Source organism: Balaenoptera physalus, assembly GCF_965194825.1.
Source record: "Balaenoptera physalus genome assembly, chromosome: 11".
Classification (NCBI taxonomy): Eukaryota; Metazoa; Chordata; class Mammalia; order Artiodactyla; family Balaenopteridae; genus Balaenoptera; species Balaenoptera physalus.
This window is the reverse complement of record NC_138896.1, coordinates 28,373,224-28,398,783: the sequence shown is the minus strand read 5'-3', so window position 1 is coordinate 28,398,783 and position 25,560 is coordinate 28,373,224. Positions and strand designations below refer to the sequence as shown.

General features: G+C 36.2%; 1 long non-coding RNA gene across 1 annotated transcript; it reads left to right on the top strand.

Moving 5' to 3' along the window:
- Positions 1-1,027: 1,027 nt before the first annotated feature.
- On the top strand, positions 1,028-2,554 carry LOC309637338. The gene is made up of 2 exons (XR_014250489.1): positions 1,028-1,351; positions 1,669-2,554. It is a non-coding gene; the product is annotated as an uncharacterized lncRNA (long non-coding RNA).
- The last annotated feature ends 23,006 nt before the right edge of the window (positions 2,555-25,560 follow it).

Genomic DNA, 25,560 nt, shown 5'->3' with positions numbered 1-25,560 from the left:
ACCTGGCATTATTACATGAAAGTACAGGGACAGGGGTGAGTACAGCTAACTATAAAAGAAAAAAAGTGTTATCATGGTGTGTCAGACATACTTGAATTTTTATAACACTTGTGGTATTCGTCAGCTTTCATAAATTTGTAATTTATAGGTATTTGTGATCTCATTGTAAATATAAATTCTGTACTCAATTTCATATTGTAATTTTATATTCTTTTACTTAATGAGCACCTACAAAATTGAATAAGCTTCAGCCCTAAAACTTGCACGCACTCCTAGTGGAGACAAATAATAGGCCATAAGAATATGTTGTCAAATTTTTTTATAAATGAATGACAATTTTTTAAAAATATTTATTTATTTATTTATTTGTTGCGCCAGGTCTTAGTTGCAGCAGGCAGGCTCCTTAGTTGTGGCTTGTGAGCTCCTTAGTTGCGGCAGTGTGCTCCTTAGTTGTGGCATGCGAACTCTTAGTTGCAGCATGCATGTGGGATCTTGTTCCCTGACCAGGGATCGAACCAGGGCCCCCTGTATTGGGAGCGTGGAGTCTTTTTTTTGTTTGTTTTTCCTATCAAGCATTGTTTACTTTTTTTTTCACACACACACACACTGTATTTTATTTTTACAAGAGATAAATAGACTGACACCAAGCATTGTAAATGGATGACCACAACAAAAGCAACAATGATTGCAATTACCAAACACGAAACACACTCATACTATGTCATAATATTGTCATTCAGTCCAGTAATCCTCCACTGTAACAGCTCCTTTACTTTGCAGTGAAAATTGATTTGTATATTCTTTGCCTCTGAGTCCTTGTGGGATTTTTTTTTTAATTCAAACAGAAAGTCACAAAAATTATAATCATCCTCATCAGTTCACTCAGTCCCATGTAATTAATTTTTTTTTTCATCTTGATCTTTTGTTAGCACTTTTATGAGTTCATCAGTTTTTCATTAGAGTTCTGAAAATGCTTATTCATTCAGTTCAGCAGTACAGCTACCAGAAACCTGTACTTGTTAGAGTCTTTTCTATGAATTCCTTGAAGATGAACCCCTTTTATAGGAACATATTTGCAAAAGCATCAGAGTACACCCAGAACTGTCTGTAAATGACAAAAGACTTAAAAATGACCACAGTTAAAGATTTGATAAAAGTTCATAATGGTGCAATTGACAGGGAAATTTAGTTATTTCTGAGATATACATTTTAAAGTAATAACTAGAATTATGACTTATAACATTATACCAGAACATATAAGATTTTTAGAAATTTCACGTAATGTCTGAAACATTTATATTAACATATTTCCATACAAATAACCCAATGAAAGTTTAGTATCAGTTGTTTTGTTTGTTTGTTTGTTTTTTTAATGATTATTCTATGTTTATTTTATTTATTTTATTTATGGCTGTGTTGGGTCTTCGTTTCTGTGCGAGGGCTTTCCCTAATTGTGGCAAGCGGGGGCCACTCCTCATCACGGTGCGCGGGCCTCTCAGTGCTGCGGCCTCTCTTGTTGCGGAGCACAGGCTCCAGACGCGCAGGCTCAGTAGTTGTGGCGCACAGGCCTAGTTGCTCTGCGGCATGCGGGATCCTCCCAGACCAGGGCTCGAACCCGTGTCCCCTGCATTGGCAGGCAGACTCTCAACCACTGCGCCACCAGGGAAGCCCTGTTTGGTTTTTTATACTGCAGGTTCTTATTAGTCATCAGTTTTATACACATCAGTGTATACATGTCAATGGGAGCGTGGAGTCTTAACCACTGTGCCACCAGGGAACTCCCTGTTGTCGCATTTTTTAAGAAAAAAATGAATGTGAAAATCTGTTTAGTTACTTCAGTGATTAGTAACATATCCTCCATTCCATTGTCAATTGGCTTTTATTCAAAGGGTCAGTTTTCCGAAGTGAATTATTAGAGCCAGTCTAGATATCAACATAGTGTGGTTAGGGAAGGGAAGGCAGGCAAACTTTCAGTTGAATCTGGATTTTAGTTATGAATTTTTGACCCCGTGCAAACTACTTAACCTTTTGAAGCTTTAGTTGCTTCATTTATAAAAATATACATAATGGTACTTACTCCAAAGTGTAATAGAAAAGTTTTAAACTGGCTCTACATTTAAAACTTAACACAATACTACCTCGAGGCACTGCTCACTAGGTGGAAAAAATAGTGATCTGGAAAACATAAGACCCTCTCAAAGAGATTTCCAGTAAGATATGAAAATGGTGTTGTTGATACCCATTTTTGTCTTCTTCAGTGCTGGGAAAATGGACATTCTTTTTTTTTTTTTTTTAATTTTTTATTTATTTGTTTATTTATTTATGGCTGTGTTGGGTCTTTGTTTCTGTGCGAGGGCTTTCTCTAGTTGCGGCAAGTGGGGGCCACTCTTCATCGCGGTGCGCGGGCCTCTCACTATTGAGGCCTCTCTCGTTGTGGAGCACAGGCTCCAGATGCTCAGGCTCAGTAGTTGTGGCTCACGGGCCTAGTTGCTCCGCGGCATGTGGGATCTTCCCAGACCAGGGCTCGAACCCGTGTCCCCTGCATTGGCAGGCAGACTCTCAACCACTGCGCCACCAGGGAAGCCCGAAAATGGACATTCTTGCTCTCTGCTTTCTATTTCACCCTTATTAAGATGGGAAGATTTTTTTGGCCGCAGTTCCCACACGTGCTCAGGAGAGATACTGGGAGGATGAGGGGCAAAGGGGAGCATTTTGCATGAGCAGGAACCAATAGTCAGGGAGTGCGGCAAGGAAGCCGGCACCAGATCCGAGATCCCTTCTCTTGCTTGCCTCCTTGGCTGCTTCTGCTCTCAGAAGTCATCCCTGGGAAGCAAACACTGGCAGCAGGAGAGTATATCCTGAGATCTGGCCTGCAGTCTGACAATAGCTTTTTGGCACACTGTAGTGCAAAACATTCCTGTTAGTACTCCGCATTCATCCTGGCTGCTGAGCACAGCCAAGGGAAGGAGCCAAGAGGAAACTCCCTGTTGAGGAAATACTGTGGGATACAGAGGAACGGGTGAGCAGAGCAAGAATTAGGGCCATTGGTTGACCCCTCAAAGAAGGATAGTTTGCAGAAAACTCTTTATCTACCTTGGCCTTACCTAAGGAAAAGTAAAAATTTTTAAATGAGAATTTCCATAAGAATAAGAGCACAAAATGAGAAGGATTACATGGATACATGTCACAAAAATTCTCCAGCTAGTAACAAGGAAAAAAAGGTAATTCCTAAAATCTTAGCATTTATAGAAACCTTACAGTTCTTGATGAAAATTTACTTCCCAAATTGATTTTAGTGTAGAAACGATTCTAGCATTTCCCAAGGTATTTTATTTAGGATGCTATTTAGTTTTGTGGAGGGAAAAAGTCTTGGGAATGCTGAATTAAACAAAGGCGAACACGTTCCCTTTATTGGTATAAATGTCTTTTTAAAATATGCTGATGTGGAATAAATATAGTACAGTATTTTACACTTACTTGACCACTTATTTCCTCCAACACACTTTTTTTTTTTTTTAACTTTGTGTTTACTTATTTATTTATTTATTTATTTATGGCTGTGTTGGGTCTTCGTTTCTGTGCGAGGGCTTTCTCTAGTTGCGGCAAGCGGGGGCCACTCTTCATCGCGGTGCGCAGGGCTCTCACTATCGCGGCCTCTCTTGTTGCGGAGCACAGGCTCCAGACACGCAGGCTCAGTAGTTGTGGCTCACAGGCCCAGTTGCTCCGCGGCATGTGGGATCTTCCCAGACCAGGGCTTGAACCCGTGTCCCCTGCACTGGCAGGCAGATTCTCAACCACTGCGCCACCAGGGAAGCCCCTCCAACACACTTTTTAAAAGAAAAGTTTGCAGGACTATAATAATGCAGGCCACACTTAGGAGAAACATGATCTCTTCCAGTAATGGGTCCTGGACAATTTGAGATGAGAAAAAAAGAATTCTAAGTTTATGTAAACTAACTATACTATTTCTTCTATAGTATTCTAGAACTCCAATGAGTTACATACCAATTAATATTACCCTCAGTATAACTCAACTAGGTGTCTTGGAATAACTTCAACTTAATGTTCCAGGTTTTCTATGATTTATCTCTTCCTATGTTAGTTCACATTTTTATGTAAATGTTCTCTAGGTCTAAAAGCATTGACTAAACACTTATTACGCTGCTGAGATATCTGTGTAGTGTGTTACATTTATAATCCACATGAACTACACCTCCCAGTATTTGTGCCATGTAGTAGTTTGCCGATCTTGAATTTCTACTGGCCTCCTGAGATGCTTTTACCAATAAAATGTACAAGAAACGATGCAGCTCAGTTCCAGCTCAGTTCCTTCTCAGTTAAGAAGACCCAACAGTTCTTGCTTGTTTTATTTTAGAAACTTAGGTTGTAGTACCAGGCAACATGTTGTGTAAGAAACTATCGAAACTATCCTAATGGAGGGAGGATGTGTGGACAGTCCCTGATGGATGACAGGAAACAGTTGGAAAGAGACCATGTGCAAGAGAATATGCATATTCTCAATTATATATGTGCATATACATATATATCTATAACTGTATAGGATATGCATATAAAATATGCATATAAAACCAACTACAAAGAATATGTATATAAATATATGTATATATGCATTTATACATACCAACTATAGGATATGTATATAGACTTTATATATACATACATATATATCTAAAATATATGTAAATGTTATATATACATATTTAAAATACAGTTGTATATATTTGCATTAGAGATATATGATATATGTATCTCTAATGCAAATACGTACAGCTGTATAGGATACACACACACACACCAGGAAACCTAAATATGTTTCTGGATTTATATCAAGAAATTTCTATAATTTATCTAATTTAATCTTCACATAATCCCACAAAATATGCATTATATTTCCCAAATTATAGAAGCAGAAGTTGAAATTCAAAGTGTTTATATACCTTACTCAAACCATGAAGGATTTAACTCAGAGCTATATAATTGAAGTGCCCACGTTGTCATTATCCCAATCTGCCTCTCTTTTCAGTCAGAATGATTGGAAAAATTATCTAATTGATGTTAATCAGCACAAATTGCAAGTGGCAGCAAATCTGTAAATTCCTGTGTGTTGCTCATGGCACTGCTTATGAGCTGTGGCCAAACAACCCATCAAAATCATTTCACTCTGCTGGACTTCACACACCATGAAAAGTCAAAACTCATTATTCAAATCTTATACAGCTAGGCTAGTTCTAGACCAGCTTGACATGTAGATCAGCACTTCTCAGACATTAATGTTCCTATGAATTCGGAATCTTGATAAGTACAGATTAGAATTCAGTAAATCTTATAGGAGGCCTGTGATTCTGCATTCCTAACAAATCCCTAGATGATACTAGCCATGGACCACTCTCTGTGTATCAAGGATCTAGATAAGGTTGTTCTTACAATGCTTCTCTCTACATCTTCTTCCCCACCCCTGTCTGCCAATAGATTACCACCCTGACAATCATGACAAAACCCTGGCTCAACTGAAATTCAGACATTTTTCCCTGTTGTCTCATCTCTATTAAATTTTACTAGCCCTGTGCTTTAGTGACTCTAATTTTTGTAATTGAAAAATTACCTATTAAAGTAATTCCAATCAATAAAAATACTTTTAAGTTCAACCACTCCAGGAAAAGTAATCTGCTGTAAAATGGATCTTCTATATCTTTACCTAAAAAAATATAAATAATTATGAAATATTTGTGCCTGAGATAGCCTGTCAGGAAACAGGGTTTGTTGCTATGTTGTTGTTGCTGTTTGGCAGGGGAATATTTTGGTAAATATCCATTTACAGCTTTTAGGTATTAAAGGATTGGCTTCTTTGGTTAAATGTGGAATTAGCCCTGGACCCACTTATAAAATGAGAGGCAGAAGAGATAATGCAAGCTATATTTATTTTTTTGCTTCTCAATCCCTTCCTTGGCTCATAGGGTCTTAAGCGTGAGGGTTGTTGTGATATTATAGAAAATATATATCTAGATCTTCCTCAATTTATGATGGGTTACATCCTAATAAACCTATCATAAGTTGAAGGTATGAACATCATACCTTAGTCTAGCCTATCTTAAATGTACTCAGAATACTAACATTAGCCTACAGTTGGGCAAAATCATCTAACACCAAGCCTATTTTATAAGAAAATGTTGAATATCTCATGTAGTTTATTGAATACTGCACTGGAAATGAAAAACAGAATGGTTGTCTGGGCACAGAATGGTTGCATCAGCTGTTTTTCCTCATGATCACGTGGCTGACTGGGGGCTGCTGCTGCCTGGCATCACAAGACAGGATCATATCACATATCATCAGCCTGGGGAAAGATCAAAAGTCAAAGCTCAAAGTACAGTTTCTACTGGATGTGGATTGCTCTCACAACATCATAAAGTTTAAAATCTTAAGTTGAACCATCGTTAAGTCAGAGACCGTCTGTATTGGTCTCTACCCTGGAACAGGGCTCCTAAATTTCCTAAGACATAAGAGCCCTCGGAGCATCTTTGGATCAAATGAGGAGACTCTGGGTGGGACCCTGGATGGCTCCTGGATGGGGGTTGGTCTTCACAAAGACCCAAGCCATGATTAGAAACTTGAAATTTTCAACCTCAGACCCTACTTATGTAGAGAGGGGAGAGGAGCTAGAAATGGAATTAATAATTGATCGTGCCTACATGAGAAAGCCTCCATGAAATTCCAATAGTAGCAAGTTTGGATAGCTTCCAGGTTGTAAACATATCCCCATACTGGGAGGGTGACGCATCCCAACTCCACGGGGACAGAAGTTCCTGCATTTGGGACCCTCCTAGACCTTGCCCTGTGTATTTCTTCATCTGCCTGTATCCTTTATCATATCCTTTAATAAACTGGTAAATGTAAGTGTCTCCCTGAGTTCTGCAAGCCTCTCTAGCAAATTAATTGAACCTGAGGAGGGGGTCGTGGAAACCTCCGATCTGTAGCCAAGCAGAACAGAAGTTGTGGGTCACCTAGGAACTTACTACTTGCAATTGGCATCTGAAGTGGGGTGAGAGCAGTCTTGTGGGACTATAGATAGTGTCAGAACTGAGTTAAATTATAGTTCATCCAGCTGGTGTCACAGAATCTCTTGATGTGGGAGGAAAAAACCCCACACATTGGTGACCAGAAGTGTCAGAAGTGAGCTGTGTGGGGGGTAAAAAAGACACATAGGAAAGAAACACACAGGAAAGAAAGACATAGTAGGAACGAACTGGATTTTTATAACTCAGTTGCAAAGGGTTTTCTATATATTATTATATCTTTCAATATGTCTTGCATGATAGGATTAGGAGATTTAAATTGTGATTAGAGTTTTAATGTACTGTAGGTTTTGCTAAACTTAAATTGGTCTCATTCTATGATAAAATAATTAGAATTCCATAGCTAGAAATTGATGCAACAAGAGATTATACTGAATCCTGTTTCCAAAACAATGTATACCTCTTTTACTTGGTAAACACTGACATACTAAATTGAATTTAGTATAATCTACTCAAAGAATATGCACTGTCTTAATTAGATTGCTTAGCAACAAAAAATGCCTGCAGCTCATGAAAAAAATAGATAGACTGAACTTTTCAAACAGGTTTATTAGGAATGAAACTGTGAGTATATAGGATTTTATAGGTTTTGAGAAAGGGATCCACATGTTCAGTTTCATTCTGTGAAGACCCTAGTAAAACAAAATAAGATCCGTCCTTTGATGCAGCTATGTGTGACTTAATTGCTTACTTAACACTTAGTTCCAGTTGCATACTCTTTAGAAGTAACATCTGTTTCAGTTTGTGCCTTGACTAATTGCAAAATGATTATCAAGCATCTAAGTCCAAGTGTATACCTGACATGGCTGATAAGACAAATATCTTTCCTAGTCATTGGCTGAGGAAAAAAAAAGATAGCTGGTTGTCTGAAATTTAAGAAAAAATAAAAAAGAAATAAGATATTGACCATATGCTTACATTTTGGGTGGGGGGATGGGGCATTTCGTCATGAGGATACAAAAGAATTAGATGAGGAGAATTATGCTGGCATTTCTTCAAACATTTATTTCCTTAAATAAACTAATCTCTTACATGAGGTTAAAGCCAAACAGAAATATAATTCTGTTAATTCACTATTTGTTTTCATGGGGATTTTTAGACACCTGTGTATATGTTATGAAGACTATTGGATTGCTGTTCAGAATCATAGCACATCTCTTTTACAAACAGTAACCATACATTCACACCAAAAATTGATACCTATAGTCAGTGTTCTAAAAAGCCTAGAATTAACCTCAGAGAATAGATGAAGTGGCACTTGGGGGCATCAGTCAGTTCTATTCACAAACTATTATGAGCATCAGAAGCACATGAGCAGATTATAAACAAAAGATACATCTGAACCCATCAGATTTCCTAGGGCTTCCCTTCTTTTGCATGGGGGAAGGGAGATAAAACCAAGGTAGGGGTAAAGGTCAGGGGCCATGAGTGTTGAGGAATCCAACTGAACTGAAGGAAGTCTGAAACAAGGAGTTTCAGGATTTTTATCTGTTTTTGTCCCAGAAGGATTACATCAAAAACCATTTAATGTCAAATGTAATATAGTAATTCAGCTTTTCAGCATTATAAATTAACCCTATCTAAATTTGGGTTCTTTGTCACAAAAATATTCTTGTGTTCCAATTATGCCAGCTCTTACTCTTGCATCTGAGTCACTAGTTTTTGCTTCCTCCTATATCTGCTCATGGAAATTTTTTTTGTTTTTCACAAAGCGGCTAATATGAGCAGGCCTGACCATGTTTAACACAGTCTCAACCTGATGGTTAATTTTATACGTCAACTTGGCGTGACCACAGTGCCCAGAAATTTGGTCAAACATTATTCTGAATGTTTCTGTGAAGATGATCTTGGATGAGATTAATGTTGAAACCAGTAGACTTTGAGTAAAGCAGATTACCCTCCAAAATGTGGGTGGGCCTCTTCCAATCAGTTGAAGGCATTAATAGACCGAAAACTGACCTCCCCTCAGCAAGAAGGAATTCTGCCAGCAGTCTTCCTTAGGACTCAAAATGCAACTCTTCCCTAGGTGTCCAGCCTGCTCTCCTACCCTGAAGATTTTGGATTTACCAAGCCTCCACAATTGTGTGACCAAATTTTTTAAAATAAATTTCTCTCTCTTTCTCTCTAAACACAACCTGTTGGTTTTCTCTCGAGAACCTTGACTAATACACTCACAACAGGTTTTTCTTTCTTAAATCCATATTTATTAGGAAAAAAAGGCTGCAAAGCTCAAAGAAAAGATCTTATTTAGTCATAATTGGGATCATCCTAGAAAATTGATTAAAATTCCAAGCTGCTCTAGTTTGTAAAAGCAAATGTGTTCTCGGTGTGGATAATTCTTTTATTCTTTGATCCTAATTCATAAAGTTATGAAGTTCACATTTGTTGACTGCTACTCTGACCCCAGCCACTTGCTGTCATGTGGCATGTATGTGTGCATCAAGAGAACTCAGAAAACCCTGCCTCTTTACATCTACTTCTTCTCTTGATTGGGACTGACAATTCTACAAACTTCTGTGTGGATATGGATGCATTGTTTTCCAGAATTTTCTGGTGCTCAGCTGAGAAACACAATTCCTTCCTTAGAGAAGAAAGAAATAATGATAAAGCCATACAATGATATTTCATTAAAAGTAAGCCTACCTTCTCCCCACTGCCAATCTCTAATATGTGACTCTAGTGCAAAGACATGATCTAAATGGCAGCCTTTTTTCTTTGGAATGATTGTGCTTGCTGCAGAGACATCATTCCGAGGCTTTGGCTATGTTTATTAAATTAGAACTGTCTCTGTAATATAATGGACTCAGTGAAATATGCTTATGCTAATTGTTTGATTTTAATTACCTGTAATTAACTGCTTATGTCTTTTTTTTTTTGACACCATGTTGAAAGTTTTAATTTGGGCATGAAATGCCTTTCAAGGTGCAAAAAGTATTCCTGTTCTATTCATAAAGTTCCAAGCACTTATTCATAAATTTTATTATTTAAAGAATCTTTTAAAGGGGACTCTTGCTTTAAATAAAAAAAAAAAAAAAAGAATCTTTTATTACTTCACCATTCTACTACCCCACTATTTAAAAATCAGAAAGTAAACCATTTTAGTTATAGCAAAAATATTGGAAATATACATATATATATATTTGCCCCTATTAAAATTACAATAATAGTCCTAAAACATTCTAATGGCTATTACTACCCAAATTATAACCTAAGCAATTAGTTGTAATAAATTCCTAATGGCAGCACTATATCTAAGCAAGAAGCTAATAATAACTAGAGATATATTTATACAAAGATATTGTTAATCAGCAATTAAAATTTTTTATATTTGCCTTTTATCATTCATTATGAGTGTTGTGATTCAAGATCAGAATTTGGGAGTCTTTTTACTTTTTATTACGTGGTTTAGCTCAGTAATAGTATACTGTCACCGTGACCTTATTATCTAGAAAGGAGGGCTCCTGAAATGGTGGGAAATTGGGGACAATTTACTATAGTTTTCCGTTCCTATATTTGAAAATGCACATATAGCGGTATTAAAACACAAATGTTTTTTACTTTTATAATTCTTTTACATGGTTTCTTAAAAGACAGAATTATAAAAGAAATAAAATACTTTGACAAAGCTAAATATTTTACTCAATAATGTTTAAGTATAAATTCCTACTTATTTAACATGTGCTTTCTCCAGTATCTGGTAGAAATTATTTTTGCCATTAGTCCTGAATCTCTTGAAGGATGCAAGTCTTTTGGCATGTGTATATATACTTTCACATCTAGTCTAATATGCCTGTGGGTAAAGACCCTGGTTGTAAATCCTTGTGCTTTCAAGTTTATTACCCCCTCTCCCAAATTTTCCATGACCATCCTCATCCAGATAATCAAGATAGCCCTCCTCCAAAAACACCCACTGTGGTTGAATGCCCAGAGTCTGAGGACAGAAATTTAATTATCTTCCTTCACTCTACTCCCATGACTGCTTTACCTCTTACACAGCTCCCTGCTTTCACTTATACTTTTACCTGGCCCTTTCATTCTGACTTCACAGTCTGTTTCTTCTTATCTTCTGATTCTGAGATTGTTTCTGGATTAATGATATCCTGTGTCTGTACTGGCTTGGAAGTAACCATCATTCAGCTTAGCCTCATCTTCTTGTGGAGTACATAGAAAGCTTTCATAATCCCCAAGGGAACATTTAGACTGAGATCTTGAATCAAACCAAACCACTGTATCACCAGCCTTCTCTTTCCATGTATTGTGCCTGCTAGAAGAGTGACCCTGCTGTGCCCCTCCTACTGGAGGAGACCTGCTTGGCTGGATATGAACAACAATCAAACAGAGGCTGAGATTCCCTCAGTCCATGAATGGACACATGAATTTGAGCTGCTGCAACTCTTTTTCCTTTATCTGCTCTTCTTGTCCACTAGAGGACACAACTTCAGAAATAGGAGTGTCCGTTTCAGGCTTCTCTCTCTCCCCATCAACACCCGCTGCCTAGACCCAATCCTATCATCCTTCCAGCCTCAGGCCACACGTGTGAGATCAGATATTCCACATTTGCTTAATTACTTCTAGTAACAAATAATTCACTTCTTTAGGTTCCATTATTGAATGGTTCAAGCCCCCAGTAAGTTCTGCATTGTAGTTTAGAGGCAGCCTCCTTTGGTTTCCCTGTATTTGTCCTTATTTTATCAGACTAAAGAGCATAAATGTAAAAGATCCCGGGATACCTGTAGTCCCTCATCAAAAATAGTCTTGTTTGCCAATAACCCTTTTAAACTATAACGTCAACAGAGGAACATAATTTCTCAGATGTGAACTTATAAGTACTATGATGAAGTCTCAATTTTCTATTATATTGGCTTACTTAAAATAACAAATAAAAATATATGCTTATTTTTCAAAAATATATACTTACACATCAACCTTGCTGATGACTTCATGATCAAATAAGACCATCCAAAAGCATACATTATAGCACCCTAGTTAAGACTGAGTTTTGAGCCAGACCCTTTGGAAATAAATCCCAGCTTGGTGAGTTCCTAGTTGGTGGCAATATCCAAGTTACTTAGCCTTTCTGAGTCATAACTTCCTTATCTATAAGGTAAGAGTGAAGATGATAATAATAATAATAAGTAAATCTTAAGAGGGTTGTTAGGATTAAATTGATTGGTTGATTTATGTAAATTATTCAAGTTAACTCTTGGTACATAGTAAGTGCCTTAAACATGGTAGGGTTATGCAATTGTAAATGGGGTTGTTTTTTAATTTCTCTTTTTGAGAGTTTGTTGTTAGTATATGGATATGCAACAGATTTCTCTATATTAGTTTTGTATCCTACAGTTTTACTGAATTCATTTATTAGTTCTCATAGTTTTTCGTGGAATCTTTAAGGTTTTCTATATATAGGATCATGTGCAAATAGTGACAGTTTTACTTTCTTCTTTCCAATTTGGATGTCTTTTATTTCTTTGTCTTGTCTGATTGCTGTGGCTAGGATGTCCAATACTATGTTGAATAAAAATGGCAATAGTGGGCTTCCCTGGTGGTGCAGTGGTTGAGAGTCTGCCTGCCAATGCAGGGAACACGGGTTTGAGCCCTGGTCTGGGAAGATCCCACATGCCGCAGAGCAGCTGGGCCCGTGAGCCACAACTACTGAGCCTGCGCGTCTGGAGCCTGTGCTCCGCAACAAGAGAGGCCGCGATAGTGAGAGGCCCGCGCACCGCGATGAAGAGTGGCCCCCGCTTGCCACAACTAGAGAAAGCCCTCGCACAGAAACGAAGACCCAACACAGCCATAAATAAATAAATAAATAAAAATTAAAAAAAAAATCATTAAAAAAAAAAAAAAAAAAAATGGCAATAGTGAGCACCCTTGCCTTGTTCCTGATCTTAGAGGAAAAGTTTTCAGCTTTTCACCACTGAGTATATTAGCTGTAGGTTTGTCATATGTGGCCTTATTATGTTGAGATACATTCCCTCTATATCCACTTTGTTGAATGTTTTTTTTATAAATGTGTGGTGAATTTTGTCAAATTCTTTTTCTACATCTATTGAGATGGTCATTATTTTTATCCTTCATTTTTTTTAATGTGATGTGTCCTGTTGATGGATTTGTGGATGAGGCATCCTTGCATCTCTGGAATAAATCCCATTTGATTGTGGTGTATGATCCTTTTAATGTATTGCTGGATTCAGTTTACTAATATTTTGTTGAGGATTTTTGCATGTTTATTCAAGGATATTGGCCTGTAATTTTCTTTTTTGTGATGTCCTTGTCTTGTTTTGATATCAGGGTAATACTGGCTTTGTAAAATGTATTTGAAAGGTTTATCTCCTCTTCATTTTTTGGAAGAATTTGAGAAAAATAGGTATTAAATTTTCTTTACATGTTATGTAGAATTCACCAGTGAAGCTGTCTGATCCTGGGCTTTTGTGTGTTGGGGGATTTTTTAATTACTGTTTTTGTCTTCTTGCTAGTAATTAGTGCATTCAGATTTTCTCTTTCTTCTTGATTCAGTCTTGGAAGATTGTATGTATCTAGGAATGTATCCATTTCCTTTAGGTCGTCTATTTTGTTGGTGTGTAATTGTTTGTAGCAGTCTCTCTTATATTCCTTTGCATGTTTGTGATATCGCTTGTAGCTTCTTTTTTATCTATGACTTTATTTGGGTCTTATTTTTTTTTTTTTGTTAATCTAGCTAAAGCTATGTCAATATTGTTTATCTTTTCAAAGATCCAGCTCTTAGTTTCATTAATCTTTTCTATTTTTTTTTCTTTTTAGTCTACATTTCATTTACTTGCCCTCTGATCTTTATTATTTCCTTCCTTTCACTAATTTTGGGATTTGTTTGTTCTTCTTTCTCTAGTCCCTTTAGGTATAAAGTTATATTTTTTTGAGATTTTCGTATGTTTGTTTTTAAGGTAGGCCTGAATTGCTATGAATTTCCCTCTTAGAACTACTTTTGCTACATCCCATAGGTTTTGGTAAGTTGTATTTGCATTTTCATTTGTCTCTATGTATTTTGTTTAATTTCTCCTTTGATTTCTTCATGACCCACTGGTTGTTCCGTAGAATGTTGATTAATCTTCATATTTGTGTGGTTTTCCCCATTTTTTCTTCTGGTTGATTTCTAGTTTCATACCATATGTTTGGAGAATATGCTTGATATGAGTTCTATCTTCTTAAATTTATTGAGACTTCATTTGTGACCTAACATGTGATCTATCCTGGAGAATATTTGATGTGCACTTGAGAAGAATGTGTATTCTGATGCTTTTGGATGAAACATTCTGTATATATCTATTAAGTGCATCTGGTCTAATGTGTCATTTAAGTCTGATGTTTCCCTATTGATTTTCTGTCTGGATGATCTATCCATTGATGTAAGTGGGGTGTTAAAGTCCCCTAATATCATTGTATTGCTTTCAATTTCTCCCTTTAAGTCCATTAATATTTGCATTATATATCTTGGTGCTCCTCTGTTAGGTGCATATACATTTATAAATGTTACATCTTCTTGTTGGACTGACCCCTTTATCATTATATAATGCATTTCTTTGTCTCTTTTTACAGTCTTTTTTCTTTTAAAGTCAATTTTGTCCAATATGAGTATAGCTACTTCAGCTTTCTTTTGATTTCCATTTTCATGAAATATCTTTTCCATCCCTTCACTTTTAATCTGTGTCATTTTCTGAAGTGAATCTCTTGTAGGCAGCATATAGATAAGTCTTTTTTTTTTAATCCATTTAGCTACTCTATGTATTTTGATTAGCAAATTTATTTACACTTAAAGTAATTATTGATAGTCATGTACTTATTGCCATTTTGTTCACTGTTTTATGACTGTTTTTGTAGGTCCTCTCTGTTTCTTTTTCTCTTTCTCCCTTCCTTATTGTTTAACTGATTGCATTAACGTTATGTTTAGATTCTTTTTCATTTTCTTTTGTGTATTTACTGTAAGTTTATTCCTTATGGTTACTGTGAGGTTCATATGTGACATTCTGTGTAAGTAGTACCTTTGTAACCTGTCAGCAAAACTTCCTGCTCCAACCTGTTACTCACTGTTCCATAACTTGTACTTTCACCTTATAAGCATGCAATGGTTTGCCCCACTGCCTGAAACAGTTTCCCCAATATTTCTAGATCTCATTCCACCACATTTTCCTTGTTTTGTTCAAATATCCCATTTTCAGCAAAACTGACCATAACCACTGAATGCTAGACTGCTATAGCATGATTTTTAAAGTGAGGCTATGTCTTCTTGACATGATCTGTTCTCTGATGAGGAAAAAGTGTTAATAATGACAGAATGTATTATATTCAAAATTCTTGTGATGAATAGGCACATCATAAACTTCCTGCCTTGTTTCTATAAATTGAAAAATTGTCCCCTGATTCATATCAAGGACTTTTTCCAAGCAGCACTGGCTTCTGCTCCTTCTCAGAAGAAAGGAACCAAAAGGCTTAAGTATAAAGTGATATTATAAGATGAAATATCTCAATAGAATTTATGGCCAAAGGCATTTCTGTTAGCTTGAGTAGGTACATTTCCAGGCAGAGAAAAACATGCTCTAATGTTAGGTCTTTAGAAAACAGATTTCACAAATGATAATGATAGTCATGTTGATCCAGAAACTAGAAGCAGAGATTTACTAGAAATTAATTTCAACCCACAAAGATAGAATTATAAACAATATAACTAGATTAGTTTTGAGCAATGGCAAGTTTTTTGCTATTTTGGCTTAAATACCTCTATGCTGTGAAAACCAATTGGAGAGTTTTGCTCCTGTGGGCTGAAATATTAGGGCTTTCTGTGTATGCTTTTATGATTATCAGAATGAAATATGATAGTGCCATTTTTAGCTTGCTATTATCTCTGATGGATGTCATCCTAACACAATTGCTTGTACAGCGTACGTCAGAAATAAGTCACATTTGTCTAAAACAGCTGTTTCGCTAGGCAAATCTGGCTCTTTTGGCTATATTCTGAATGTGAGTCTCAAAATGTATTTAAAAATAGAAAGTGAAGAACTAAAACAATGGAGATAAAAAAACTTTGATTTGAAAAAGGTACAGGTAGACCTATGACTCTTAGCATCATTTAGCTCTGATTGTAGCAAAAGGAATCATCCATACTTCTGCATTATCAAAGGATCAAAAATGTTTTTTATTTTACCTTTTGGTTTTTGGTGTCATTTTTTTCCTTCCTCCCAAGGGTTTTTATGTATCTTATAACCCAGTTTCTAAAATCTCTTATTTGTAATTCAGGAGACCCTTGCTCTGCCTAGCTGTAACTCTTCACTAGGGAACAAATACAATAGAAATTGTCCAAAATTGATTTTGGAAATTTTCAATAAAAATACTCATTTAAGAACTTAAATATTAATTTGAATTTGTAAAACAATTAGTTTTCAATGATGTTTCTGATTCTTTTCTTCCCTGTTCTGAAATTACTAGAAAGGAAAAAAGGGACATAAAGTTTTGTATTTCCACAAAACCTTAACCTAACACTTACTGCGTCACAGAGGCTCTCTAACCATTGTGTAGTTGACTGAAGAAATAAGAAAGTGCATTGTATTTTCTAGACTGTTTTATATGCAGCAGTTAAGGTGATCTTAAAATCTCGTAAAAAGGAAAATGACATTTTCTTAAGACCTTTCAGTAGCTTCTTATTGCATATGCACTAAAATACAAATTCATCCTTTTCAGACTTATGAGATCTACTTGAACTGACTCCCTTTCCTTTCTCCACCTCATCTGGTTCATTAACTAAGCTCTAAAACCAGTGGTGGTCTTTCAATTATCTGCCCAACCGAACTCTTTCCCAACACAGAGGTTTTACAGATGTCATTCTCTCTGCTTAGAAAACCCTCTTTCTCTTAAAAAAGTGACTAAACACTTCAAGTCTCAGCCTAACGTCCTCTGAGAGTGCAGATCCCGTGCCACATGCCTGCCATATTTCCTGCAGTACTCCTCATTACTATTTTAGCATCCTCTTTATTTCCTTCATGGCACAAATAACTTGATTGACTTGATTTTGGTCTTTCTTGTAAAAATAAAAAGTACCATATTCCCATATAAAATAGAAGGTTTAAAAAAGGTAAGTTCCATGTCTGCAAAACCCGTTTCTGAATGATCAGCATTGAAATCTCCACACCCGGCGCAAAGAAGATGCCTAATAAATATTTGTTGAATAAAATAACTGGAATTTGTCTTTATATTTTTAATCTTTTAAATTATAAAATGTTCAAACATGTACAAATTTAGGGAGACTAGTGCAATACACATCCTCCAGATTTAAAACGTATCACATTTTTGCCAACTTTGCTTATATTAATTTACACTTTTCTTCATTTTCCTTTGATAAAATAAAATTTTGAACATTTCTGCATACATTTGTAAAACATACCTATAATTATTCAAATTCTCAGGATATGTTTTTACCAATAGGATTTTTTAAGTTGTGGAATTAGATTACAGTTGAGTTGTACCTGTATTGTGATTTGTTTGTGTTGTTTACTGATTACTGTATCAGTAATCAGGTATCAGATACTGTTTAGGTGTCTCTAAGAAAATGTACATTTTCTTACATAATCACAATGATGATTACAACTAATAAAATTAACGGCAGTCTTTTGGTGGCATCTAATACCCAGTCCAAACCACATTTCCTCTGTTGCGTCCTAAATATGTATTTTACGGTTTATTTGTTCAAATATATAATAAAGCAATGTCTAAAGTTTGCATTAGTTTATAAATATATATATGTCTAAATTTTCTTTAAATTTAAATCAATACCTCCTTTTTTTCCCCTGCCACTTACTTACGATGTCAACAGTATCAATAGTCCTGTATAATATCTCATTTCTGTAGGTGTTTTCTTCCTTGTGGCATCATTTAAATTGCTTTCCTACCCCTCATATATTACAAGAATGGATATTATCTCTAGAAGTTGGTTAGATTCTGGTTCCAGTTTTGACAAGATTGCTCCATGGAAGGTACCATGTGTTTCAAATGTCTTCATGTCAAAAGGCACAAAATGATTAGTTATCCTGTCTCTGAGGCTAATATAAGAGTTGAGCTCAGATGCTGGGAGCCTGATTACTCTATTTAGATTTTCCCATCAAACTTTTTGCTAATAGTTCAGTAACTGGTGACAGTTACCACAATCAATTGCTTCTTAGGGTGTCAAAATAGAGATTTTTGTAATTCTATCTGTACCTGCACATTTGCTGGTTGAGATTATTCTGGTTTTGCTCTTGGTGGTCATTTGCCCTATTTGCCCATATTGTGGGATTTGTGGGCCTTACTGTTATCTGGCTATGCCAAGGAGACTAGCAATGTGTTGTCATTTTTCTCTGTCCGATTTTTTTTTTCTCTTTCTCTGTCTAACCCTATTTGGTTTTGGTTTTCAGGAGGGAATTTTGAGGAGATTAAAACAAAACAAAACAAAAAACTATGTTACTGCAGTAATATCCTCTATGTCACCTTCATGTTTTAAAAGTCTTTCATCAATCCTTTCTATGTGCACCCCCTTCCTCCCATTTCTGTTCTCATTTTCTCCTTCTAAACATTTCTGGTCCAATTAGCAGTTTAGTTTTCAGTATTAAAATGGAAGGGCAGAGCTGATTTTGCATATATAAACTGTAGTTAATTACACAGCTGTGTGCCAGAGTTACATAGGATCTTCTTTGTGAAAAACTAAAGCTTACTTTTCCAGTTTAAAAGCTGTCCCTAATATCATTTTCATTTATCAAGGGACTCAGAATAATGCTGGTATCAGACTGTCCCAAGGTATTTCTTGAAGCCAATTCTCTCTGTCTTTATTTTTACTGGAAGTATAACTTTGCACGTCCCTTGACAGTCCTTGGTCATATTAGAAAGTCCTCTAAGATTCCTTGGAACTTATTCAAATTCTCAGGAGATGCTTTTGCCAATAAGATTTTTAATTTGTGGTTTTAGATGTATAGTTCAGTTGTACCTGGCTTGTGACCATTTGTATTGATCATATATCATCATTTTATTTTATTAAAATATGTGTACCCCCATACCCACCCTGTGCTGTTCACCTTGGAGGGGAACCCTAGTGACTTACAGCAGAGATTGTTGCCTCATTAATATTTCCTTCTCCTCCCAGGGATTGAGCACTGCACTCTGGGACACTTGTCTCTAAACCAACCTAAGCACCCAATGTGTGAGGTCTAAAAGATATAGTGAGAACAGCAGGTAGTATTTTATATTTGCTTCTGTAAGCTGCCTCATTTCTAAAGGAATAACTAACGGTTATTAAATAAGACCTGGAATGAGAAGAAATTCAGCCATTTACTTTGGGTTTTGGGAACTCATCATAATTACCAGAACCACATTCATAACCTTCCTTCCTATCAGATAAAAGTTATGGGCTGTGTATTTGGATTTGCAGGTATAGGTAAACTTCACCAACTTAATCTAAATGGTTATACAAAGAAGCCAGTAAGATCATCAGAGAATAAACTGGAATTACAGGTGGCAGTGCCTGTTTTCACTGTAGAAAATGTTAACATTAAAAGATAGCTGAAAGCCAAATAAGTTTTCACCAGCAATGTGTGATTTAAAGGATGTACCAAAACCAAATTCACATCAAAATATCTCAACCTCAGCCAACCACTCATCCTTTCCTAAACTGAAATTCTTATCATCAGGCTTTAACAGCACCTGTCTTCCCCACACTGTTCATTTGTAGATATTGAGACACTTCACCTCAAATTTGACCAAGCCATCTATGTTCCTAACTCACTTTGGGTCAGTGTTTAAAAACCATGTTAGATGTTTGTAGCAACCAACTGACTGGTCATGGTGCTGCTGTATTTAAATGAGTCCACTGATCACCATAGTGTGTGTGTGTGTGTGTGTGTGTGTGTGTGTGTGTGTGTGTGTGTGTGCGCATGCATATGCATATGTGTTATGACTTTATATTTATGTATGTGACTTTAAGTATAATTATAACGATGTATATCAGTATCTTAACCACATAAAGGAGAATTATTTTAATAAACTTCAAAACAAGTAATTTGACTGTCCCTAATTATACTTTAAGGACAAAAAGAATTGCAATGTAGTGTAAAACAGTATTCAGTGATGACATTGATATCTTCAATAATAAGATTGGTATCGTTATTATGAACTATTAAATATGCATTGTAGGATGAGGGCAAATAAGTAATTATGTTAATGGTATATGGAACTAAGATTTAACATGCAAGAAATAGATGCACACATAAAATATTTTTTAAAGGTAATCAAAATCCCTATATCCTTACACTTAAATTGACAGTATCAGTATAAACTTTTTATCTGCAGAAAAATCTTTATTGGTTTTGATCACTGAAAAGGCCCAGTATCCCAACCCAGTAGCAGTGATCACACGTCACCCAGAAGTGGACTCAATTTCATTTTCCTCAGAAAGCAAGCAGAGCTTCTCAGAGATCTGGCTGGGATAGAAAACATATTATATATTGTAATACAGAAAGCAAAATATTTATCAAATACTACTGGTGCTGTGCTGAAAGGAAATGAGTCCATTTGAAAGTATATCTTGTTAAAAATGGGATAATTTGAGTATCACAAAGAGTAGCAACTGTAACGGATTGAAACCCATCAAATATGTTACAAATTCCATGATTTTAAACTGAAAATAGAACAACTAAGTTGGTACAATTGGAAATTTACTAGCACATCAGTTTCTTATTATTCTGAAAACTGGTAAATAGGGGGGGAAATCAAGAATGTATCCTGCATATCCTATACTAAGTACTCTTCAAGATAATCAAATAGTTGATGGACAGCTGCTCTTAGAAAATAATTCCAACCAAAGAACTCCAATTTCCCATAAAATAACTGAACAGTAGAGATGAGGAAGTGGGAGAGTAGGGTAGAAATAAAACAAATTTGGCTATCATTAACAGCTGGGTTGAAATTGTGGGATGGGTGTACATGAGTCTTTATTACACTAGTCTCTTTTTTAAGGTATGCTTGAAGATTTGCATAATGAAATGTTTAAAAATGCCAAAACAACTAATAAGAAAAACAAAGAGTGAGAGGGATTTGGCGAAGAGGTATTGGTTCTGCCTGTGTGGGTGGGCAGAGAGTGAAGCTACCACTGCATCCTCTAAACAGCAAGGACAGTATGAAAGTACCCAGATCTTGGAGAGACAGTGAACAGGGACATTAAGAAGGTCACCAGTGTGCCTGCCCCATGGGAGTAGCTCAAGTTTATCTGAGAATTGAATGGGTGAAAGATAGAGTAAGGACAGAGATCTTTAGAGATTTTGAGTTTATACACTGGTTAGCCACAGAAGGTTTTTGAGAATTGGAATAAAATATTTCAATCTGTGTTTTAAAACTGTATTTCTGTTGGTAAAGTGAAAGATCTGGATTAAGAGGTTGGACTTTGCTGACAGAGAAGTTAGTCAGTATATTAAGATATTATTCCAGATAACAGAATATGAGTGAATAAACTAGGAGAGTTAAAGCAGGATTGCAGAGGAGGCAATGTATATGAAAGAAATTGGAGATTTAGAAGCATAAAAATGGCATGGCCAATTGAATATGGAAGGAGAATGGAGAAAAGTAAAATCCATCTGTATATGTTTATTGAAACTCCTTAAGAGAAAAGGGGTTATTACCAAATTACTAAGAGGAGACTTTTCTCTTTGATAGATTTAACCAGGAGTTTGTGTGTGTGTTTGTGTGTGCATTGTGTTGTGTATTGAATTAATATTCTTCTCATTTTTTATTATTTACCCTTCTCATCCACTGTTATGCTGAAAATAGCCAGAGAATGAGGTCAACTCAACATTTGCTTTTGCTCAAGCCTACATAAGGCAAATTGATTCTTCCTCCAATTCAGAAGAGAAATAAATCAATCACCCTTGCTGAAGGGTGGCTATCTTGAGTGCTTTTAGGAAAAACTCAGGTCATTCTAAAGAAATGTCTGAAATACCACAGAAGTTAAGAGCAAGATAAGCACTAATTTACGATCTCCTTCATCCTTATAAAGATGTACTTAATAGAGGACAAATTGTGTCACCAGGTATTTTCAGAGGCAAACTAGGATTTCAGTATTTCTACGAAAAGTCCGATGCTACACTGTCTGAGATGAAGAGTGCTTTTGTAGGACAGGTCTAAGTAGACTACAAGGACAATAGTATCTACTTTACCCCTGGGAAAGCTCTTTGTCCCCTAAGCCTTCCTGACTCTCTTTTCTTCTCAAATTTCTTAAAATATATTTTCTTTCATAAATGAGAACCGAAGAGTCAGAGGGACACTGAGCTATGAGCTGACCGAGGATAGAAATATTTTTAAAAATTTATTTCAGTAGCCTAAGCATCTGCTAGTGATTAGCCATTATCCTAGAAAGAACAAAGGAAGAAAGTAGTTGTTAGTTTACACATAGGAAAATATAAATAGAGCAGAAAATACAGAAGTGAGAGAAGAGAAAAATTTAATTTACATAGTATGCTTACATAGGCGAAAGAAGGGGTTTTAAACATGTACTTGAATGGAATATTGGATAGAGTTGATTTACAGCTGGTCAGGAAGAAATCTAGCTACGACTCTGGGAAAGCTTGGATGTCTATCTTTGTTGGCCAAGCTGAGAGCAGTGGGATTTATGATGTGCTATTCTAAGTCTGACACTCCCCTGGGGACCACCAGGGACAGTTTGCTTACTGATATTGTTTTACCTGGCATAACCGGTTACATAGTCTCGCTTGATGAGGTGACCATAGAGGCATTAAAAACATCACTGGAAACTTCTGCCTTGAACTCTCCCGGAACCACAGTGCATTACACATCTCTTGGTGGTTGAACTAGGAGATTAAGCAGGTCTGCGTGAGAATCAGAACCTTCTTTTAGACCTCCACTGCTTGCCTGAGCTCTCTCTCTCTTGCTGCATCTTATCTTTTGCTTTTAAATAAAAGCTTTATGTGAGTATGTCTGTGAAGTCTCATGAGTGCTTTCAAATAACAAAACTTGTAAAATCTTTGCAAAGTGCATTCTTGGAAAAAGAACATGAAGCAAGGGAGAAAAGAGAGAAAACTGGGAGAAGTAGTAAATAAGTTGGGGATTTAAGAAAAGACTGCTTCAGGTTTAGCTATTGTAGCATCTGTTTTGAATGGTCCATCGATTCACATGTTTTAAGATCAAACCTGACTAAGAGCTATCACTGAAGTCACTAGTAAGCTCTGGTCGGCATCTCCTATTTTAATTGGTTTCTTCTTAGGTTGTACTACAAAAAGATAACAAACCAAGCTCTATGCATTGCTGAAGGGTGTGGCTGACAGTTACTCCAGAAAAGGAGTGTGATACCAAAGACTTCTGGAAAAACAAGGATGGTGTAGTCCAGAGTCAATGAAGAGATGTTGAGTGTGTCACCTTTCATGTCCCTCATTGTTTTTCTTCTCCTCCATCTGAAGCATTAGTCACAAAATTTCTCTTTTTGTCTCTAAAAACTAAAAAGAATTAGACTTGCATGACTTGAACCAATGAGAAGATAGAATTCTGGTATGAGAAACTCTTGTATTGTAATTCTGTCATTTGAGTTTAGGTCTAAAATTATGAGTCTCTTACCTTTTTGTTTCCAGGAAAAAATAAAAGGAATCTTTTCAAATCCCACATGATTTATGCAGACTGACTTGCCTTGAAAATTCAGACGTAATGCCAGGTTATTCATGTTTGAAATCAGGTTAATAGATATTTCATTGTGAGCCCACATTTCAGAGCTATCGACTATTTTATTACATCCTGATCTGTACATGATCAGATGGTACTCATCACTGTTTGTAGCTAAGATACCACGTTTTCCCGAGTTTTAATTAAATAAAAAATAAGTTCCATCATTTCCAAATGATCAACTGATAATCCACTAAAAAATAATCAGAATTCTCCTTTTTATTCTCTAGAGTTAATATCCAGTCAGATCAACAGATAACGAAGAGAAAACAAATGGCAATACTCCTAAGATTAAACTACATATAGGCAGAAAAAAAATAATTTTTAAAAAATACTTCACTCATTCACATTCCAATAAGTGAGATATTTTTAAGACTTTTTAAAATTTAGAGTGAGCAGAAGCATGCATGTTTTGAGTCCTAGGCTGGAAACTAGCACCCCATCACTCCCACTGCATTTTATTGGCCAAACCAAGTCATAGGAACAGTCCAGACTCAAGGGAGGGGATAATATACTCTGTCTCTTGATGTGAGAAACTGCAAAGTCATATTACAGAGGGAATGGGAAAGGGGCTGAGTGAAGGATTGTGGTCATTTTCCCCATCTACAGCACTAGGAAGAATTCAAATAAAAATACAGTGACATGAGCATTACATTAAATTAAGTTTAACATCCAGTCCAATTTTCTATTGTCTACATAGAGTAAAATTTCTCCTTTCCACTTTTTCTAAACAAGTAAAAAATGGTCACTTGGCAAAAAAAAAAAATTATCTTCTGAAGGAAATTTGTTAGGATATTGGTTAATGTTTTAATGGGAATGAACTCAACTCTTACAGATTTATAGAGAGCTCTAAGATACAGGTATACAAGTTAATTTGCCTGCTATTTATTATATAATGATTATGATAATGCTTTGTTCTGATTTTTCTATTATAATCCTATAGTGATTAAAACGTTTTATTATATTATATTCCATAAATTCCATTCCATGTCCTCCAAATCTACTCCCCTTTGACAGGTCTTGTGTCCTAACTTTTGCTCCAAGAAATGCCATTCTTGTATGAATAACTAATCTTGAAATGTGTATGTATGTTTATGCATGTTAATTGGACTTAGTTAACCAAATAATGAGGATGCAGAGGGGGCTGGAGTGAAGGTTAAGTTTGCTTTATAAGATGAGTTTCTGTGTTCAGACCATTAGAGAGTACAGAAAATTGACAGGTTAATAAGTATCCACTAGACCGATCCATGGCTGTAGAGCAGATGTAAATGTTAGGGCATATTTAGGAGTGAATAGCAACATCTCTCTTCCTCAGGAGAACTCTGGCAGGCACAGAGCAGGCAGTACCTGGAGAGTCACTAGACTTGAATCATCATAGGAGAACCTGTGACCTAGGAAGTATCTGGAAGACATAGGGATGTCAGAGATCACAAAGTAGATCAAGCAGGGGAGAGACAGATGCTCTGGGATGTGAGTGTGGACCAAAGCATCCGTGACAGCACTCAGGTAACAGTCAGACTCCCTCCCTGCATCAATAACAGAACTGCAGTGCAAAATGAAGTCCTGGGGAGGGGTCTTCTCAGAGCCTGCAAATGGAAATGTAGGTAGGTGATAGGTGAGAAGGTTACACTGAGTCATCATACCCGGGGAAAATGGTACAAATCTATTCTCTGTCAACTGAAAAAAAACAAAAACAAAAAGCACAACCTAAAAGTTAAGAATTATGTTTTATTTGGTGAACTTGTGGAGGACT